This window comes from Podarcis erhardii (genome assembly GCF_964252035.2).
Source record: "Podarcis erhardii genome assembly, chromosome: 5".
In the NCBI taxonomy this organism is placed as follows: domain Eukaryota; kingdom Metazoa; phylum Chordata; class Lepidosauria; order Squamata; family Lacertidae; genus Podarcis; species Podarcis erhardii.
Genome location: NC_138509.1, coordinates 18,383,279 through 18,406,354, shown reverse-complemented (window position 1 = coordinate 18,406,354; position 23,076 = coordinate 18,383,279). Strand labels below are relative to the sequence as shown.

Genomic DNA, 23,076 nt, shown 5'->3' with positions numbered 1-23,076 from the left:
TGTGTAGACGATACTGAGCTAGATAGCCCAAATCATGGGTAAGGAGGAACCTCTGGCCAGCTGGCTGTTGGGCGTTTGGGAAGTGCTGCACAAAATGCAAAACCCCTTACACAACAACACTTCCCAAAGGTGCAACAAGCAGCTTATTGTCAGGTGTTTGGGGAGCAAGTGCAAGTTGACAGGTGTCAATCACCTGACATCATTATGGCATTATGGCATCAGAGGATTGTTCAGTGGGTGGTCCCACCCCACCTGTCAAAGTTGGCACAAGTGAGGGAGATACAGGTATGGCCAACCAAAATTATTTCCTGCACCTAGACCAAATAATCAGACCAAATATTATAAGGCAACTTCCTGTGTTCCTATCGGACTCTGTTCTGCTCTGAATAACATTGCTGGGGGGCAACAGAGTCCAAAAAAACCCCAGAATCTAAGAGGAAACAATTTGGGTTTTACAGACCAGTTCCAAGACAGATTAGGGGGATTCTATCCATCACTAGTTGAGATGGGAGTGCAGACTCTATACACAAAATCTCTGACTCATCAAACTGCAGGTTCTGCCATTAAAAAGGTAAAGGGACCCCTGACCATTAGGTCCAGTCGTGGCCAACTCTGGGGTTGCAGCGCTCATCTCGCTTTATTGGCTGAGGGAGCCGGCGTACAGCTTCTGGGTCATGTGACCAGCATGACTAAGCTGCTTCTGGCGAACCAGAGCAGTGCACGGAAACGCCGTTTACCTTCCCACTGGAGTGGTACCTATTTATCTACTTGTACTTGGACGTGCTTTCAAACTGCTAGGCTGGCAGGAGCAGGGACCCAGCAACGGGAGCTCACCCCATCATGGGGATTTGAACCACCGACCTTCTGATCGGCAAGTCCTAGGCTCTGTGGTTTAACCCACAGCACCACCCGCATCCCAGTTTCTGCCATTAGGCACGTACAATTCAGTAGGCTCGGTTCCTGAAGAAGCAGTGACTGTGTGAAGGCCAGGGGTGGGAACATCAAGCTCAGTCAGCTCCCTCTCCTATGCAATCTTCCAGACTGTGTGGAAAGGGATGGCGTGGGAGGTGATTCTGCTAGTATTTTGGGAACAGCAAAGGGGAAACTGGGGAGCAGATGAAGGAAGTCAAGATCAAGCCTGTAGTCTCTCTCTGTCTGTCTCATTTAACATTCCCATGTGTTTTCTTGCAGCTGAACTAATCTCAAACACTCCTATTGTTTTGCCCCAGAACCTGAGCAAGACGCTGACATTTCAAAGAAGTGGACTGACTTGCCACCGCTAGCACATTATCAATGTAGTGAAACACTAAGGCGCCAGGGCAATTGTTAGCTGCTCCGCGAAGCATGACATCAGAGGCCTGCTGATGCTATTTGATCTTCCAGTTTGTGTCTGGCTAATGCTCATGGCATTAAATATCACACAATTCACAGGGACGAGAGCAGAGCAAAACTCCACTAAGTAGACATTTCAACTTCTCCCTGTTATTGACTCTCTGTCCAGAAGCTGGTGTGTGTTGCCTGGTACCCAAGTCACTTCCAGATGACCTGATTATTGACCATTCATCCTGTTTTGTTTGCACAAAGCTTTCAGGGAGGTGATGTGATGTCTGCTGCTCTTTGTTGAGCATTCATTTGGATTCCTTTGTGGGGAGGTTATACCACACGCAGGTCTCAATCTCTGAACACAATGTGTTCTCGGGAAATCATTTGTTAGGCAAGCGTTTGCATGACAAATGGACTGTTTCCCCTGATTCCTAAGGAGAATTTCTAATACATTCCCAATCATGGAATTTTCACCAGAGAAATGTTAGAGGGCATGCTGTCTTCATCCCTCAACTCTAACGGCAAAACCCTTACAGATCTCCATCAGCGGTTCGAGTCTAATGCCCCAGGCTAGAAGAGCAACACCCCAGGCAAATGAAGAATTGGGATTTCTAAGGAAGTCTGTTAAAGCACACTCTTCCCCAGACAAAGCACAAACCTCAGTTTTTCCACAGATGACAAAAAACAGACGGCAGGCCTCTTAGTATTTATCAGTGCTGTGCTGAAAAAGTTTCCTGCATTCTCTCCCCCCGCCCCCAATCCTGGCAAAAAAAAACCCTGCATTCTCCATCAATTAATGAGAAAAGAAATTGCATTGAAAAATTAACAACAGGGAGAGAAAATTTAAGTGAAATTCTTATGGATTGGTTACAGGGGTTTCTTCATGCTTAATGATGATGATGATTATGGTAATTTATTATTTATTATTTATACCCTGCCTATCTGGCTGGGTTTCCCCAGCCACTCTGGGTGGCTCCCAACAGGATATTAAAAACACGCTAAAAATCAAATATTAAAAACTTCCCTAAACAGGTCTGCCTTCAGATGTCTTCTCAAAGTCAGATAGCTGTTTACTTCCTTGACATCTGACAGAAGGATGTTCCACAGGGCGGGAGCTACTACCAAGAAGGTCCTCTGCCTGGTTCCCTGTAACCTCACTTCTCGTAGTGAGGGAACCGCCAGAAGGCCCTCAGAGTTGGACCTCAGTGTCTGTGCTTACTTTACCTTTAAAGGCTCTTTTTGAGCATCCTTGCCTTCATTCTACAAGTCATTTCATGGGTGGTCTGTACTCTGTGACCTTCCTGGGTGCCCACCCTTCAATTAAAAGCCCACAGGTGGACATCATGACGCAACTCTTCCCACAGGGCCTTATTCATATCAGAAAGTACAGACCTGGCCAATCACACGGGGCTTAAGCTTCCCAGTCCTATTTCCTTCTGGCTGAAATAAACACATTCCCCAGGCAAGACCATACTGCATACTTTGGCAGAGAATGCTCCCACGTTTTCCCTTTTCTGTGCAGTTGCCATCATGGTAAAAGTGGTGAAAAGTCACCACTTTTTACACAACATTCACAGGGCACATCACATTGCATTCCAATGTTTTGGAAATAATTCTTAGGGGTGGTTGGGGTTTTTTTTACATTTCTGGTTATTTTGTGTGTGAGATCAAAAGCAACGATAACAGCAATCTGCCCAGTGTGGACAGGGAAAGCAAGTTGGACTTACCGTGCCTTTAAAGTTAAGCTCCATTCCTTTGCATAACAGCTTGTTTTATTGCCCCCTGTTCATTTTCAACAAACAGCTTCTGAATTGCCCCAGTGCCAGTTTCCCTTGCCACAGAAGAAGGCTTTAATGAAAGCTTTTTGGCGCTCATTGGCCGGCTGGTCTCACCCCCTGGGGAAAGCCTGTCCAAAACCTTCCTGCATTGGTCATTCGCTGGCAGGCGGACTCGTAATCTGGTGAACCGGGTTCGATTCCCCGCTCCTCCACATGCAGCTGCTGGGTGACCTTGGGCTAGTCACACTTCTTTGAAATCTCTCAGCCCCACTTACCTCACAAAGTGTTTGTTGGGGGGGAGGAAGGGAAAGGAGATTGTTAGCCACTTTGAGACTCCTTTGGGTAGTGATAAAGTGGGATATCAAATCTAAACTCTTCTTCTTCTTCTTCTTCATCCACCCCAGCCATTTGCCAGATCACCGCTGTGACACCACCCACCATAGAAAGTGAACAGATCATTATTCCTCCCCCCCTTTTTTTTAATGGAGAAATTGCCCTTTGTTATGCTCATTGCCAGCCTGACAACAATGCAGGTCTCCAGGTCTTCAGCTGCTGCAAACCTTCCTCTTCGCTGTGGGGGAGAGAGATGGACTTGACATGCACCACAATTCACCATGCTCAAGCAGTCCTTCCTTTCACAAGAAAACCTTTTCTCAAAAAGGCAACTCTGTGTTGTTGTTGTTGTTGTTGTTGTTGTTGTTGTTGTTGTGTGAAATAACGCTGTGATTTTCATAATGCTGAAATTGCCCTCTTTCCTAAAGATCCCCTGTACTACTGCTCTTGCTTCCCCGTTGTGGATTCTGTGAAGAACATCCTTGGAGATCATTTGTAGTTATAGTGACAGGGCTTCAAAGACCATTGGGGAAAAGTGTTCATATTAATCTAAAAGAGAGGGAGGCTGGGGAGCAAGAGGGAAGCATTCGCTGCGCTCCCCTTTCATTTAAAGGAACGGTTTCCTACTTTGGCACCCAGCTCCTTATTTACATTATTCAGATGCCTTCTTGTGTCATCAAAAGATTATTATTTTTCCTTACTGCCTTTGCTAACAGCTTGTTTCAGGCAACAAGGGACCGGAGGGGCTCTGAATAGAAGGTGCAGCTTGTATGCTTTGCTTCGGCAGGGCCTGAAACCAGGGGAACTTTTTATGAAGCTTTTGGATTTGTTTGTGCATATAAATGCTCTGCCTTTCTTTCCGCTAACAAATGGGTTTTCTAAACATTGCCTGTTGTTGCTAAGATGCAGGTGCGTCAGATGCAATTTCTGAAAAAAGACAAAGATGCTTGAACATCTGGTTATCTTCCATAGCTCTCTCCAGTGACCATGGAAATGAGATAAATAAAATTGGAAGGGGAGGGGCTGGCCACCATCATAGCTGTGTGTATTTCTTCTTCTTCTTCTTCCTGTTTTCTTCACTTAAATGTTTTAGATAATTTCCTTTCCTTTTTAATGTTTGCGGGTCTGCAGAGAGAGAGAGTGGATATTTTGCCTGGTGAAAAACATGGCTTTGAAGTACTTACACAGTGTTCTCAGCTTTAGGTTGTGCTGTAAGAGAGGAGACATTGTGGACCCTCTCGCAATGAGCAAGGCCCAGCCTGTGAAGCTGAAATAACTGGAGAGGACAACATTCTGGGATTTAAAAATTGGCCACAACTTTATTGGTTTCAGATGTAGGTTGGACTTGACTTAGGCCAAGGTGTGTGTGCCTCACAGCACCCCTTGTGGATGGCTGTGGCATGACAGGGTCAGGCTCAAGATTAATGGGTCCTCTGCAAGATGCAGGTCTACACGGAAGACCCTCTCAGGCAGCTGAAGGAAGCTCTATGGCCCATCTTCTGCACACCTTGGCTTTTGGACAGAGACTTCCGACTAAGGCATGATGGAGGACAGCAACAACCGGGAAGAGATAGACGTACCATTTTACAAGGACAGGAACAAACATGACGGACAGAATAATTGCCACACAGAGAAAGAATAAGGATATAGATTGAGTGCCTCACTTGTAGTTCCATAAATCATTTAATGTGTCAATACACATGAGATAAATTGTTAATATTGCAGTTGTTGTTTAAGGGATTGTTATCTTGACTGGAGTGTAATTGAAATTAATAAGATTTTGGAATGTAGAAATAAAGAAAATAATCAAACCATCAATTCTAGCACACGGGGGGCAACCTAAATTATATAATTTGGTATCTGAATGATTGGTATTAGTAACTGTATTATTATTTGGCATTGTTATAATGAGGCTATTATTGGACTGTAATTGAAAACTAATAAAAATTGTTATCGAGAGAGAGAGAGAGAGACTTCCGACTAGACCCCTGTAATGGGGTATCCTGTTATTGCACAGTTCTGAGGTGGGAATGATGTTTGACTAGAATAGTTCTTGGGGTTGGATGCAGTCAGGATGGTGTTTCCAGGGGCAGAGGAAGGGGGGGTGCAGTGGGTGCAGTCCACCCTGGGTGTCACCACTGAATGGGGTGACAAAATGCTGGGCAGCACTCACCTCAGGGCCTGCAGCACACCTGAGCCACGTGTCTCTCCTGGGAGAGACGCAGTGGCTTGGGCGCGCGTAGGCTCCGCGCTGCCCAAATGGTCTGCCCACCGCCTCCCCCCCCCCCAGCTGTAGGGCAGCTGCGTGGGAGGAGGCAGGCAGACTCTTGAGGCCCCATCCTATATGGGGCTCCAAGCCTCGTCCACTCAGCCCAGTCAGAAGGCCGGAATGGTGGGAGAGTCCGCCAATCCACAGCGGCCAGCTAGGGTTTTCCCCAACGGCCGCCTGCTTGACCCCAGCTTTGCTCTCTAGGAATGGGAGCAATCACAATGAGTCACAACAGCCGCCCACCCTGTGACTGGGTAAGCAGCCATTATTCCACAATAGACCATCTCCAATACTTAGTAGATACCTCATCTTTTTCTCATCTAGAATAAATTCAGGTGCCTATTAATGTTTAGGAAAGAAGAAAGGGGGAGACAAATTGAGAAAGGAAACACATTTGCCCCTTTGCTCCACCTGACTCATTTTCCCCAGTGTGAGGGATCAGACGGGAAAGGAAACAGCCCCTGCCAATGTTTTTCTTCTTGAGAATCTTTCTCTGTCTTCTGCTGTTTTCTGTAATGATGGCAAAAAGGTCTGCCAATCTGGTGGTGGTATATATGTTTCCCCATTGTAATCCTTGTTGCCTCAAGGTGCAGCATGGAGAGATAATGTATACCCCAAAACATTTGGAGAAGGGGCGTAGCTCAGTGATAAGTCACCAACAGAAGATCTCAGGTTCAATCCCTCACATCTCCGTGTAGCGTTGGGAAAGACCCTGGTCTGAGATGCTAGGCAGCTGTTGCCAGCCAAAAGAAGAAGAAGAGTTTGGATTTGATATCCCACTTTATCACTACCCAAAGGAGTTTCAAAGCAGCTAACATTCTCCTTTCCCTTCCTCCCCCACAACAAACACTCTATGAGTTGAGTGAGGGTGAGAGACTTCAGAGAAGTGTGACTAGCCCAAGGTCACCCAGCAGCTGCATGTGGAGAAGCGGAGACACAAACCCGGTTCACCAGATTACGAGTCTACCGCTCCTAAACATTACACCACAATTGCTCTCTCTCAGAAGAGATACTTTTGAACTCTAAGGAATAATGCTCTAACTTGGTGTGAGAGTACTTCCTATGTCTGATAGCTCCCTGAACTGGATCCCACTCCTGTCTCCTTTAAGGTTGCCTCCAGACTGTCAGTATTATACAGGAGGCAATCAACTGTACACTAGTAATTTAAGTTTGTGCAATTAAAGTGGATTAAAGTGTTCTGTCACAGTAGCACAACAAATTCCCTTAAGAAACAACAACCTTTTTGTGTTGAGGGAAATTAATGAGAAGAAATACGTACACCGTTCGAGCAAACCAGTTCATTATTGTATAACCTCCCTGCAAACAATCGAAGCAAATGTTCAGTAAAGACCCAGCATAATCTAACCTCAACATAAGCTTTGTGCAAGCGAATCAAGAATGCCCAGTAAACAGTGAATGACGACAACATATCCCTTCTCCCTGCCTCGGTTTCCCCTTAGGGCTACAACTCCCTGCCTCACTTTCCCTCCCCAAGACTGCAATGTGTTCTTTCTTCCTCAGTTTCCAAACCCAAGAAAGGTTCACAATACTTGCCTATCTGCCCTACCCACAAAGACCGCCCTCTCTCCCACCCACAGCTTCCTCGAAAAGGACAACCTCTCCTTCCTCTTTCCCCTCTCTGGTTTCCCTTTCTCCGTCTCTCACTTTCTCTCACCTGTGAGAAAAGTCATAAAGGGACCCCTGACAATTAGGTCCAGTAGCAGACAACTCTGGTGTTGCGACGCTCATCTCGCTTTACTGGCCGAGGGAGCTGGCGTGCAGCTTCTGGGTCATGTTGCCAGCATGACTAAGCCCTTCTGGTGAACCAGAGCAGCGCACAGAAATGCTGTTTACCTTCCCACCGGAACAGTACCTATTTATCTACTTGCACTTTGAGGTGCTTTCAAACTGCTAGGTTGGCAGGAGCTGGGACTGAGCAACGGGATCTCACCCCGTTGTGGGGATCCGAACTGCCGACCTTCTGATCGGCAAGTCCTAGGCTCTGTGGTGTAACCCACAGTGCCACCCGTGTCCAGAGAAAAGTCATACCTAGACCCTAAAATGTTCAATGCGTGAATAATGTTTCTTGTGCGCTATCGTAGCCTAAACCTCAGGCTGAATGCTTGTAAGGACACGAATGCTAAACACAAAATGTAGTTGTCATCCTCAGAGTCCATATTCCTTTCTTGCTTGGGTGTTACACATTATTCAAAATTATGCAACATAACCACAGTTACTTTAGCCTTCCTGACCCCATATACTGGCGCACACACTGATTTTTGCTTTCACGCTACACAGTTTCACAGAGGGAGAATGAGAATTGCATTCCGGGTAATCTTCCCATAAAGAAACATGTTTATTTAGGCTGGCAGTGTGGAGAGATGCTTTTAAAGTCACATCAGTGCCCCGCCACCTGTGGCAAGCTGCTTGTTTTTGCAACAGAAGAGTGCTAAATTTGTGGATGAGTGGCGGAAAAATTAATTAAAACTTGCTTTGGAAAACAAATGTGTCCTCCAAGTGTCTCAGGAAATGTATGGGCATCATCAAATTCATTAGCTGTTAAAAAAAAAAAAAAAGCAGGAGGGAAGATAAAAAAAAGATCTTTTAAACTATAAATGATGCATGTGTGCATCCCCCCCCCTTAAGTTATTCAGATTCTCTTGGACCTTCCACACAGTTATAAGGCCCCTGGAGTGAGGCAAACATGAGCAACCATCTGTTATTTTTGCCTACAAAATGGCAACTTCTCTCTGCCTCCTGCCCCCCCCCCCACGCTGAATCTTTGATAGCAGTCAAGCAGTGCCATTGAGTGACTGCCAGAATTGGGGGGGGGGAGAGAAAGAGAGATCTATATAGATTCAGGCTTCCCCCCACTCCTTCTCACTCCCCCTGCATAGTAAACGGCCGCCCCAAACCCAAGGAGTTTACTTACCTATTTACTTATTAAAAACAATTTTTGTCTTTTCCCCTTTTTTATGATGCTCTCATTTAAATCACGGCAAATGAAAGGAAGTGGCAACTGTTTGGGGAGGGGAATGAACGCAGGGAAGGGGGAGAGCAATTGAAGAGCCTCCTGAGGGAGCATTTGTAGCGCCAAAGAGAGGTTCATTTTCTACAACCATCTGTCATGATCTACTTGGAGCTATCTTTTCCCTCTCTGTTTGTTTTCTATCCACAATCCCACTCCCAAATATGTATTGATATGAGGGGGGGGGAACCACCCTCATGGGGCATAGTGGACTCTCAAGAACTAATACCACAGCTATGGCAAACATGAACGAAGGCTGCGTACACGCCGTACATTTAAAGCACATCCCTCCCACCGCCCCCAAAGAATCCTGGGAACTGTAGTTCACCCCTCACACAGCTATGATTTCCAGCACCCCTAACAAACTACCATTCCATGAATTCTTGGGGCAACAGGGGAGAGAGAAATGCGCATTAAACGTGTAGTTTTTGCATGTTCAGTTGTTGTGGTTTTCTTCTTTGAACTGTTGGAACACTTTAAGTCTTGTTTGTTATACATTTAAAAATAAATAAAAATAAATTGCTATGGGTGGAAGGTCTATTTAGACCCATGCTTCTCAGTGTGGGGCACATGTCTCACAGGGGGGCAATTTGATTTTTAAGGGGGGCAATTCGAGAATGAGTTTTAACAGTTAATGGCCTCTTAGGCTTCCTCCACGTGAAAAGTTCACTTTTTTAATACAGTGGTACCTCAGGTTAAGTACTTAATTCATTCCGGAGGTCTGTACTTAACCTGAAACTGTTCTTAACCTGAAGCACCACTTTAGCTAATGGGGCCTCCCGCTGCCACTGCGCCGCCGGAGCACGATTTCTGTTCTCATCCTGAAGCAAAGTTCTTAACCTGAAGCACTATTTCTGGGTTAGTGGAGTCTGTAACCTGAAGCGTATGTAACCTGAAGCGTATGTAATCCGAGGTACCACTGTAATAAGAATTAGATGCTTAAGGGGGGCATGGCCGAAAAAAGGTTGGGAACCACTGATCTAGACCTATTAGTCCTTACTTCTAAAGGTGGTGATATGACTTGAGTGCCAAATGAAGAGTCCACCACAAAGCTCTCTCGGTGACGTTGGGCCGGTCACTCTTTTTCAGTCTAACCTACCTTACACGGTCAGACCTTCCAAGTCTATAATTCGAAGCATCCCTATTTTCCTAGAACAGTCCCGACTGACAGAAGCCACCTCGGTTTCTGATTTGATCCCAAAATGTCCCGCTTTTCCCTAGGACATCCCTATTTTCATTGGAGAAATGTTGAAGGGTATGGAGTTAGCTGACTGCCGAGCCAAGGAGATAAGTAGCTATGTTGGAACCCATTAATTTGTTGGAAGCTGCCCAGAGTGGCTGGGGTGACCCAGTCAGATGGCTGGCATATAAATAAACAAATCATCATCACCTTTAGAAGACATCTAAAGGCAGCCCTGTATAGGGAAGGTTTTTTTAAAAAAAAATGCTTAATGATTTATTATGTTTTTATGTATGTTGGGAGCTGTCCAGAGTGCCTGGGGCAGGGGGCAGGAAGGCTTGCCGGGCATGGGCCAGATCACTCCCGCTGAGATTCTCCATGGGCTGGACTGACGCAGCATGATGCCAGAAATTGCATCTGCACATGTCCAGGGAGCCGGAAATCGCTTCTGCGCATGCCCGGGTGCCGAAAATCACTCCTGCGCAGAAGCAATTTCCGGAGCTGCAGAAGAGGGTCCCCACGCCGCACTGTGCCCGTTTAGCGCAGCGTGTGGGAACTTGCCAAGTGGGCGGCTCGGTTCAGGGTGGCTGATGGGCCAGTTAAGCTTCCGGCCCATGGGCCTTAGGTTGCCGTCCCCTGGTCTTGGGCAACCTAGTCAGATGGGCTAGGGGTAAACTAATAAGGGCCGCCTTCAGATATCTTCTAAAGGTTATATAGTTATTTATCTCCCTGGCTCGGGGGTCACATACCTCCATACCCTTCAACATTTCCCTGATGAAAATAGGGTGGTGCTGTGGGTTAAACCACAAAGCCTGGGACTTGCCGATCAGAAGGTCAGCGGTTCGAATCCCCGTGACGGGGTGAGCTCCCATTGCTCGGTCCCTGCTCCTGCCAACCTAGCAGTTCGAAAGCAGGTCAAAGTGCAAGTAGATAAATAGGTACCACTCCGGCAGGAAGGTAAATGCCGTTTCCATGCGCTGCTCTGGTTCGCCAGAAGCAGCAAGTCACGCTGGCCACATAACCCAGAATCTGTATGCCGACTCCCTCGGCCAATAAAGCGAGATGAGCACCGCAACCCCAGTGTTGGCCACGACTGGTCCTAATGGTCGGGGGTCCCTTTACCTTTAAGAAAAAGTGGGACGTTCGGAGATCAAATCAGAAACTAGGACAGCTTCTGTAAATCTGGGACTGTCCCTGGAAAATAGGGCCACTTGGAGGGTCTGTTGTTATTCTCTAAAATATCGCAGTTGGGAGGAATCAGTTTTTCTTTGGCTTAACAGCTAATGCTGATGCTGCTTCATTGGAACATGGTTGCTTCCTTAAATGAACATTGCTGGCTTTTGGTGGCTGGTGACTACTAGCTGTAATGTACGTCACCAGCAGGGGCTGGAGAGAAACACTTTGCCAGCTAGTATATAACCACTAGGGAAGGCAGAAGTCTGTTTGCGCCAGGCTAGCAAGAATCAGGCATTGTCAAAGTCCAATGTGCTTCTGCTTACAAAGCTAATGCTAGGAACCTGCCTATTCCCAAATATTACAAGCTTCCAATACTCTTGCCTCACAAGGAAATGGATACCGTGAAAGGTCGAGCCTTGTAAATTCCTACCACTCAGAGAAATTGAAAACAGCATAATACACTTTCCAAAGTCTGGAGTCTTGGCAAGCGTACGCAATGCTTAAACATTGTGATAAATTTACATTTGTTTGTACCACATCAAACATCATAAATGAAAGCTTTTGTTGTAAAAACTGAAGTACAATTTGGTGTGCTTCACCTCTTCAGTTGTGCTATTAAATCATTTTTCCCTCTTTCCAGAGATACACATGTTGAGGCATAAGGAGCAAACTGTTGACAGATGGCGCTGAAACACCACAGTCCCATAACTGAGGTTTATTTTCACACAGCCTTGCCAGTTCAAAACCTAATTGCCAATAAAACAATGCTGTGATGGTGCCACATCTAATTCCGTCATATATTTCTCTAAAGCTACCCTGAAATCTACTAGCAAATCCTCATCTCCCAAACACCAGTGTTCCCTCCCATTTTCATTTAAAGGAAGGGCCATAAATCTAGGAGCAGGAATAATATTCTGAATGAGAACTTGTTCACTGGAGCCCCAAAAGAACTCTTGTGTGGTTCTTGCTTGGGCCATTGGTAGGGTAGAACAATATTTGGCCTTGGCAAACACGTGCTTGTGAGTGCTTAACCCTTCCCTGCCTTCTGTTTCTCTCTTGTAGGTGCCCACTGAGGCCATTCCCCTCACCTAGTATCCATGTTTACTTCCATCTCAAAGCCCGACTGAGTGGAAACAGACTACAAAAGTGGCTGTGGGAGAAGGTTTTTATCAGGGAGAGTCAGTAGGGATGGGTTAAACACACTCTCACACTGACCACTGATCCTTCCCTGCAAATGCCACTCGTTTCTGCATTAGTATTATGAAGCCAACACTGGATTGGGAAAATCGTGTCTGCATTGTAACATGAAATTCAACCGGACCACCAGCTACAGTATTGTTCTACGTCACTGAATATCAGTTGCTAGACACCACAGGAGCCAATAGTGCTCTTGTGCTCAGCTCCTGTTTATGGGTTTCCCACAGGAATCTGGTCGGCCACCGTGAGTTACAGGATGTTGGACTAGATGAGCCTTTGGCCTGATCCAGCAGGCTCTTCTTATGTCCCTACTCATTTGCAGAACAGATGCAGCTTGTTTCCTTTCATCTATGTGGATATTGGAGGGTGGTATCCAAATAAACGCCGTTTACCTTCCCGCCACAGTGGTACCTATTTATCTACTTGCACTGGCATGCTTTTGAACTGCTAGGTTGACAGGAGCTGGGACAGAGCAATGGAAGCTCACCCCTTTGCGCGTATTTGAACTGCCAATCTTCTGATCAGCAAGCCCAAGAGGCTCAGTGGTTTAGACCACAGCGCCACCCACATCCAAATAAACAGTTCTGCTACTGCAAACACTTTTGGTGTACAACAGAACTTCCTCTCCCTCCCAGCCTGCTGCACCCTTGAAATATATTCTGGGGTTCCCTCCAGCCCTCCAGAGTTCAGTCAGACTACACAGGGAGAGGAGAGAGAGTGGGTTTTCTGTTGCGCAGCCCAAAGTGTTTGCACAAGTAAAACTGCTCAGTTGGCTGACGCCTTATATCTTGTCCTTCAGCCAGCAAGGCTCCCTAAAATGAGGTGGTTCATTTTAGCAGGGAAGAGTGCTGCTGGGTATTTTGGTAACCTTTATTAACAGCACACCTTCTCTCTCACAGCACCACTGCAGTTTTCCTGAGTCTTTCCAGTTTCAATGGAGAAGGTTTTGGGTGTGGAAAGTGCTAACTAGATTTCAGGGGAAGAGTAAAGATCAGCATCAGGAAAAAGGGAGGAAAGAGCAACATGGGGAAGGAGCTTGGAGTGAAGATATGCCCATCCAGTCTTGCAAATCATTCACTCCCATGTTTTCCCAAATCTGCTCCTGGGGTTTGGGAACTGCCGCCACCCCATAGCAGTTGTGTGGGGAGAGGAGAGGGGCAAAGTTCTGTTGTGCAGGCAAAAGTCGTTGTGCTGATGGCTTGTTGAATACAACTATGCAACTGAAGCTGTCATGAAATGGAAGCGGCCATTCCTCATCCAAAGTTCCTGCTAACTGAATGGCAAACTAAACTGTTGGACAACACTGAAATGGCAAAACTGACCAGAAAGCTTAGGAACCAAGAGGATAAAAACTTTAAGAAAGAATGGGAAAATTTATAATTTATTTAGGAGACCACTTTAGGCAGATGAAAACATTGGCATTAATCTCACTTGTAATGTAATAAATACTATGGACAATAAGGATAGATATAAAATATAGATTATGATATAATATGCAATTGAAAATGTTGACATTAGGACCCACGGGGAGGATGGAAATGTATATGGTTTTGTTATAAATCTATATTTGAAAAATAAAATAAAAACGATTTAGTAAACCACAAAGTACCTTCAGTCAAGCGCTCCATAGAAAAGGTTACATTAAAGTCTACAGTATAATCTAAGATTGAACTCCATAGATATCTTTGTAATGGCCAGTAGGATTTGATGTTGGAGGTGATATTTCCTTAAAATAAAGGATTTGAGACAACCAGACGAGATATTCAGATCAAGATGTCCGATCAACAGCTTATCCTTAACACAAAGAATATTACATTGGCTAATCCCTTTTGTAAAAATGGACTCATGCTTCAGTATTAATACACACAAGTGAGATGGTATCTTCCATTGAATTAAATGGTGCTTGGGGTTGGTTTGGTACTGGGATTAGGTTTTTTAATTACATTAAACTCCTCTTCATCCCTAGAGTATGAGATCAAACCTGCTAGTGAGTCAGCTTCATTGTTTTCTAGTTGTGGAGTTTTATTAAGCCTCTTCCATAGTCATGGAGATAGCCAAGGTCAACTGCAAGCATGACATTCTGATGCCATGTATGATGTCATAAATGGGATAAGCTCCAAGTCTTGGCAAAAGGAAAGCAAGTTGACAGTCAGACAGAGGCTTCATGCTGTCACGATGAGTCTTCGGTGCATTTTGCACCAGCCAAAGCTTCTGAACATAGTTCAAGAGCATCTCTACACAAAGGGCACTGTGTCCATGAAGTTTTAAGCATGGGGAAAGCAAGAGGCTACAGGTATTAAAAGTGTCTGTGTAAGGTAGGAAGCATCTGAGAAAAGGCGTTAGAGATGGAAATACCAATGCAAATGCCAGACATCCCCAAGGCACATAATCCTGTTAAACATGAAACAATTGGTCACTGGGGGGACCTTTAGTATGTGATCTTCTATTACTTGCTGCAGAATTTCTTTCTTTCTCGACTCAAAGGCCTCTTTCCCTTAACATGCTGGGCAACCCTGAGCGTTTGAAAGATTGAGTGTGAAATTTAGATGAACATTAGCACGATAACAAAATGTTTAATGGCGGAGAAAGACTATAGTGGGGTTACTGAGGTCTGCAGAGGAGTGGGGTGGGGTGGGAGATGAAGTGGATGTCAGAGAAATGGAGGCTTTGGCTTGCAGAAAAGACAGCCACTCATCAACAGGTCAACGCATGTAGTGTTCAAGGACCCTGTCTTGAAACAGTTTGAGCAACGTCATGGGCAGGGGGCTTCCAGCTGCCCCACCTGCTGCCTTTGGAAGCCTGATAGGGGGACTGTGAGCAACATCATGAAAGAAGTGTTTCTGAGACCAAGGGGCGATTGTCCATCTCACTTCTTGTTTTGGCCATTGCCCAGGAGGTTTAATGTAATCTTGTTATATCTATAGTGCTGAAATGTAAGGGGGCGGTATGTTAGTATATTTGCTATCATGTCGTTGTTTTATTATGTTATTATGAAAGTGTTCTTGTGGTGGCTGATTTTGAGATGTACTACAGTGGAACTTTGGTTGTTAAACGTAATCTGTTCCGGAAGACCATTCGGCTTCCAAAACCTTTGACAACCGAGGCACAATTGCTGGTCAGCAAAATCCATTGAAAAAATGGAGAAATGTGCCTCAGAAGCTGTTGGACTTCCAAGACGCTTTCAAAAATGGAAGCATTAACATCTGGGTTGTCGGCATTCTAAAGCTGAAGTGTTCGACTTCCAAAGAGTTTGACAACCGAGCTTCCACTGTATATTCCTGCTTTCTTTGTTGCAAGCCACCTGGAACATGATTCTTTTTGTGGAACAGTGGTATACAAATAAAATAATGGTGGTGGTGATGATTAACAGAAATATTATAGCACAACCTCTCCAGGATAACTCCAGGGTAGAGGATTAGTTGAGGCATTAGTATTTTATTTCAACAACCCCTTTCTTTTTTTAATAGTGAAAAGTTTTGTGTTGACCCTTAGACCTTTTTCTGTTGGCTATTTAGCAAACAGACATATTAGAAGGGGCCTCCTCTCTCACAAACTCACATGTCAGAGTCACCCGCGGTCCCAGCTCACAAGAGACCAAAGTCCGCTCCAGCTTATGTACAAAAGCTTTTATTGAAGAACATTATTAGCTTCACATCCGAGCTCCGTGACTCTACGTCTGTTACCCTTAGACCGCTGAAGTCCCCTCTGAGTCGGTCCCTCCTCTACACCAGTTTAAGAGGCTTTTACTGGTCCACCTCTTTCTCTCTTTCCTTTTCCGCAGGGTCTTTCTGCCCCCCTGTGTTCTCTCCCTTCGGGACTCTTCAGAGGCTGAATCCTCTGCCGCCTCCTCCCCCCTCCTTCAGGCTTTGGGACCAGGCTCCTCCCCAGGACTCTCTTCATTTCCGCGCGCCTCCCATTTTGAACTTGGCGCCCGTACGTTACTCCTGACCTTCCCTTCGACAGTTACACTGCCCTCGATACTACTTTCCTCCCCTTCCGGCAGGACGTTTTGCCCTGATCTCCTTCCCCTCTCTGCTTCCTTTTCTGCTCCTTCTGACACACTGGTCACTCCTCCCCCCTCACTCCGTTCCAGCGGAGCAGCCGGTCTCGCTCTCCAACTCCCACTGGGGGTTCCCCCTTCGTTTCCCTGCTCCTGACTGCTTCCCCCTCTAGCTCCCCTTGGCTTGACCAGAGGGGCTCCCTTTTGGGAGTCCTCCGATTCACTGGACGGACTCATGGACAATCTTGGGTCATTGTCATCCTCTTCCTCGTCACTCTGGAATCCTTCCCCCTCACTCTCTGTTTCCTCCCTCATCTGCGCCTCTCTCCCTGAACCCCTGACATCACACATACACACCAAGCAGTTGTTTACTTCATGTTCATTCTCACTCGTTTTTAATCCTATGCAGCAAGCCTCAAAACATCAGTGAGCTCCTGACAGCTTTAATTGGTTCAGCCAACAATGTGACTAGCATCCTGCCTGAACAAACCATGAATGGCATGAAGAAGACAACAGTAAGCGGGGCCTGCCCTATTGTTCAGCAGAGTGAGGCATTCGCCTCAGGCGGCAGATGCTGGGAGGCCACAGTGACAGCCCGCCCAGCATTTTCTCCTGAGCCTCCTAGCCATTCCCACCTTTGGGAGATCAGAGGTGTGTGCCTTGCACCTTCTAAACTAGCCTGCTGACTGCTATCCCATTGCCCAGTCAGCTTCTGTACATTTAGGTTGCCATATTTCAAAAAGTAAAAACCAGGACACCCCAAAAGTTGTTGGGCACGATTTTTCAATTGATTTGATTGACAAAGCACTGCCTTTCGGAAATCCCCCCTCCCCAACATCAGTTCCACCTTTGAAATTCTGGTAATGTCCAGGAAAATCTGGACATATGGCGGTGTGTGTGTGTGTGTGTGTGTGTGTGTGAGAGAGAGAGAGAGAGAGAGAGAGAGAGAGAGAGAGAGGCTTTTCCTCTGCCTAAAGCAGCAAAATGTATTGGGACAGTCCTGATAGTAAACACAGTGGTGACCTGGTTAGATATTAATATTCTGCTAGGCCACTTTTGGGAATGTGCACTCTTCTTCATTATGAAAATACATTAATATCTTACTAGTCCAAACTGCTTGGAGGGGAGCATCCAAAATGAGTCATGAATTCACAAACAAACAAACAGGAGTTCTGTTTATCTAGGCTTGCATTGACATGGTGGGCCACTTGATGAATTTAGAGATTATGCAGGGGATTTCAGTTTGCCAGGGTTTGATCATGTGGATACTCTTATATTTTGCTTTCTCAGTCTTGGACAAAAGTGTAAAAAGCAAGAAAATTAAAAAGTGTTCATAGAGGAAATAGTTTTGGAGTCAAGTGAGCCATTGGAAATGGGCCCTTTGAAGATGCAGCCCTTCAAATAAGGGTATTTATTTATTTTATTTTTAAGTGGATTAAAAGATTCCTCCATAATGTTGCAAGGTGATGTCAAACAGGCTAATTTCTAAATGATAATAATACAGCTATTAGAACTTGGAAACCATACTGTCTCACCAGGAAGCCTATGTAATCCCAGGTTTGTTGTTTTTCTTCTGTTCAAGTGAACCCTGACCACTTGGGCTGCTCATGAAAGGCTCGCTAAATCTGGTATTGCCGCCTGCTTGGGTCTGAAAAACAGGGAGTTTGTCAAGCCCTTGGCAGTTCAGAAGACTTGACAGGTAAACAAGGCCATTTTGTATTGTTGCAAGTCTTTTCATGTGATATGCTGGTACCTCTTTTTTGTACGGTAGGGTCTCCACAATCTGAACGCAGCCAGCTACATTCTGGCAGTCACCCAGAACCACTCCAAAACAACAGAGATATTCTTGCAGTCCTCCAGAAGCATGGAGATACTCTGGTAGTCTTCCAGAGATACTTCTTAGCACATTTCATCATCAAACTGCTAGAGATCTTCCAAAGCCAGCTGCTGTCACATCATAGCATGTTTGGTGTTCTTAGAAAACATGCAAACATGTTTGCGGGGGCTGATCTTTCAAAAATGGTGGGGAAATGAGTGAAAGCTCTAGGTGGGTAGAGTCACTACTTACAGGGATGAACCTCAAGATCTTGTTTGCAATATGAAGGGCATTTTCAGTCTTCCCTGTTGTCCAGCAAGATTTAAAGTGTATTTTCTTGAAAACCGTAATACAATGATTTTTGTTCTTCTACATATTAAGTATGTAATTGATGCACCTGTAGAATTGACCGTAAAATCGGACAATTGGAAGTCATCCCCACTGAGTATTATTGATGGGCCAATTATAATGGGTCAGTTATACTGCAGCAGTTAGTTTCCTAAAAGGGCAAGAGACACTCAGACAGGGGAAAAAAGAAGTAGAAGTTCGAAGTTGTGCAATGTGAAGAAGTACTCCGGGTCCTTTGGGACAGGGATCACATAAAGCTCTGCAAATGAAATTATACTTGGATGCATAACATTTATAGCTCTTATCCCAGTTACAGATAATGCAACTCAAGAGTAATTATATTGGAAGTAAATGACCTGAGACTAATTTTGTTAAAAAAGCAAGATCAGCATCAATATTTAGTTGCAGAATAGGAAGGCGGGGGGCAGGAATCAGTGCAAGGAACAGAAAGAGACTCTTGGGGATACAAAGGCTGAGCCGAAGCAAGGGGACAGGGACAAAGCATGGAAAAGTTGAAACCTTACCAGTTCGATTTTTTATTGTGGGGGGATGGATGATGAGCGTAGGCCTCTGTTCCCCCACAATTGTTTGGTGGAATTTCAGCAGCAACCTCTCTCTTTTTAACCCATATTATTGTATTTTCACAATCTAGATTTCTTTCTCGTTGGCCAACTCCGCATGGCCCATTGACATATTAGAGCCATGAGAAACCGCTGTTGCCTTTCTCGCTGTATCTACGGCTCCAGATGCAGTTGAAATTGGCTGTGTGTACTTCACGAGGGCTGGTGTGACTTCTGCGCATCAGAACAAGGCGACGTGATCTCAGACAATTGGACTGTTGCGCTACGAGGATTCTAGGTCAGCTCTCATCAGGCACTGCCTGACCCCGGGTCTGTGCGAGGAGCTTAAACGTTTCAGAGGGATGACATGGAACGACGGCAGCTCGGCGAGCACAATGAAAAGCCTGCGGTCAAACCATGGCCCCAATTGAAGTCCGCGGCAAAGCTCCCATTGACTTCCACCGGGTGAGATGTTCACCTCAAGGCGCCGGGGGTTAACTGCCGGCTGCACGTTGATTAGACCTTCTATGGTTGATTTCCTCAGCTTGCCTGGAGGGATGATTTATGGCAGCTAGGCTGCTGCTCTTCATCTGGGTCTCAATTAAATCACATCAGAGGGGCAAACACCTCCTTGCCTCCATCTTGGTCAGAGCAGTAAATTTCCATGGCTCACTAACAGACCGATACAAAAGGATAATGTGGTAAGCTTACACAGCGATGCCTGTCCTTTTTGAAGGTAGACTTGAAAAGACCAAAAATGATTGTCATAATACATCATCACTAAAGGTCTTTCCCTCCAAAGGATCTCCTGGTTTTCCTGTCCAACATCCTACATTTCTCTCCATTAGTGAGGTCATTACTTCTTCTTTTTTAAAAATGATGTTATTTGATTTTACAGGTATGGAATACATATCCATATTTAGAGATTTCTCTGAATCTCCCGACTTCCCCCCATCCCCTCCATGGGTCCTTTTGTCAACCTTTTCAACTGCATATTATTTCATAATCCATGTTTTATATCTCTCCATGTTGTCCATGATAATTACAACATTACAAGTGTTATTAACATCCTGCTAATGTTTTCATCTGCTTGCAGTGATCTCCTAAATAAATAATAATTTTTCCGCATTCTTTATTGAAGTTTTTGTCTTCTTGGTTCCTGAGCTTTCCAGTCAGTTCTGCCATTTTGGTGTACTCCAATAGCTTGATTTACCATTCCTCTCTGGTAGGGACCGTTTCTTCTTTCCATCTCTGGGCTCATAGCATCTGTGCAGCTGTTGTTGCATACATAGAAAGTCTTTTCTGCTCCTTTGGGGTCTCAGTACCTACAATTCTTAATTAAAAAAGCTTCTGCTTTTTAAAAAAAATAAATGTTATTTTAAACATTTTTTCCATTCATTATATATCATTTCCCAAAATGCTTTTATTGCCTTACATGACCACCACATATGATAAAAGGTACCTTCTTCTTTACATTTCCAGCAGGTATTTGTACTTGTTTTATACATCTTTGCTAGCTTACTAGGAGTCAAACACCACCGGTACATGATTTTCATATAATTTTCTTTCAGCGTACAACAAGACATGTTCATTAATTTCAATGTGTACGTAAAACTTAGCTGAATACCACCCACCTTTCCCCAGAGGTGTAAATGGTGATTATTTACTTTTTTAGAGGAAAGAAAAAGGATTCGTAGAAAATTGGGAGCTCAGAAAATAAATATAGATGTGTTTTAGTACGGCTACTAAGGTGGAATTTAAAAAAAAAATCAAGAAAGGAGGGATGGGAAGTCAATAAGAAAATGTGTAACAAAAAAAAGAGAGGGGTGTGATTGGAGTTATGCAATAATTTGAAAGATTTAATAAAAATCATTACAAAAAAGAGACTACATAAAGATGGAAGCTGAGCCCACTTACTACGCTTTTTGGCTCCAGGCACTGAAAATGAATGTTCTTCATATCTGCACACTCCTCCATTGTCTCCTGAGACAGACAGATGGCAACAGCTAACCTACATAGCTCCATCCAAGGTTCTGTTTCTTGGTTATGCTAGAGTACGATGGAAAGCTGGAAGCTCACCTTTTCCCTTTTTATTTTGCAAGAGAGAGAGATTATATAGTTAAAGGGTTTAATTTGCCTCTTAAAGCAGGAACAGTTTTGAGTTATTGGCTGGGATCTGAAGAACTAACCCCTTGCTCAAAAACGGCTTTGGGTAGATCTGTCACATATTGCTTTTGAAGCTGAATGAACTCTCCAAAGCCGCTTTTGATATACAGTGGTACCTCGGGTTACAAACACCTCAGGTTACAAACAGTTTGGGTTACAGGCTCCACTAACCCGGAAGTAGTACCTCAGGTGAAGAACTTTACCTCAGGATGAGAACAGAAATTGTGCGCCAGCAGCACGGCGGCAGCAGGAGGCCCCATTAGCTAAAGCGTTAGCTCAGGTTAAGAACAGTTTCAGGTTAAGAACGGACCGCTGGAACGAATTAAGTTCGTAACCAGAGGTACCACTGTATAACATATGGGTGACTGTTTTATAAGGGGTGATGGGTAAAAAACCCACCAATAGCCACATAAGTGGCAGGGACTTCGAATGCTGAGAATGTACACAGGGATCTGACTGAGACAACAGAAGCATCGTTTGGAACAAATCCTCAAAATTCCCATTTTCCAGTAGCTGGGAAAGCAGGAAATTCACATGTTGAAGGGGGTGGGGGGAAGAACAGCTCTGGCCAAGCTTTCCTTGTGTTTGAGGAAAGCAGAATTGACTGGGTGGGAGGACAGGAAGGGTTGCCAGCAGTGACGTCTGTTGCCCATTGCTCATTGGGTTTGGTAGGATGGAAGGCAAGGAGCCTACCAGTAGGTGAAGCCAGAACCAACTAATTCTGGTTTTGCCCCCATATGCCTCCCTGGCAGTTAGTGGGCCAATATCCTATTCACCCTAACAGACAAGGCTCCATTAGTTGCCCCCTTCCAACCCCAATAAAGCACTTGTGCCTTTGACAATAGGTATTTGTGCTCAGGCGCAGACAGAATTGTAGCTCCAAAACTGCAGAGACGTTTTAATGCAATTACTGGCTGACCAAATGATTTAGCCCCTGTGAAGGCCGGGCAGGCTTTAATGCTCTCGTGTGCATTCAAATCAGTCACTTCCTGGCTGTAATTTTTGCTTGTTATCCCTTGGCACTGGCCAAGTCAATCAATTCTTACATTCAGAGCCCACCGCTGCCATTGCCGCTGCTGCTGCCGCTGCTGCAAGATACAAAATAATGAAGAAAAAATAGGTGGGGTGTTGAAGGAGGTGAGCCAGACTGAAGACACTGTGATGTGGAATGAAAGTAAAAGCCGGATGAGTCGAAACCCCTCAGGGGTTTGCAAGTTAGAATGGCACAGCAATGTTCAAATCTGGATTCACATGATTCACATCCAAATGTGTGTGTGTGTGTGTGTGTGTGTGTGTGTGTAGTTGGGGGAGGGTGGCAGTAGTTTTCTAACATTTACAGTAAATATGAAAAGAGGGTTATCAAGAGGTGTTTCATTTAGACTACACTAACCAGCAAGGCTATGGGCTCCATATATGAACTACTTTTCTGTGGAAGCACTGAAAAAGTGTGATGTGGTAAAATATCAAATTTTAGCACCACAGAATTTATGGGCAAGATCCACTGCAAGAAGCACTCAAGTTAATCCCAAGAGGAAAGTAAAGCAGTGACATAGCGGGGGGGGGGGGACACACAGGGATGGTTGCTGCGGGCACAAAATTTTAACATTCGGTGCTGCCTCAATACAGCTGCATGCTGGGCTCTGTTGAAAAGGGTTTCTCCATGCAAACCAGGAAATGACCACTCGAAACAAAATGACTCTTCTTTTATTATCTCTGAGGCTGTGAATTTTGGGGTGATGTGGACACTGTTAGGCAGTTGAATGCACATGTGTTCTCTGTTTGTTTCCTTCCGCCTCCATGTGGCCCTGGGCCCTGGCAACCCATGATCTGCCATTGTAGTTAAACACATGATAGGCAAGGCAATCCTTGCAGCAGAGGCGGTGTGGTGCTCACCCAGCCTCT

The 23,076-nt window shown here is 45.1% G+C and overlaps 1 long non-coding RNA gene across 1 annotated transcript; it reads left to right on the top strand.

Moving 5' to 3' along the window:
* Window positions 1–13,899: 13,899 nt before the first annotated feature.
* On the top strand, window positions 13,900–20,133 carry LOC309341687. The gene is made up of 2 exons (XR_014156533.1): window positions 13,900–14,599; window positions 19,101–20,133. It is a non-coding gene; the product is annotated as an uncharacterized lncRNA (long non-coding RNA).
* The last annotated feature ends 2,943 nt before the right edge of the window (window positions 20,134–23,076 follow it).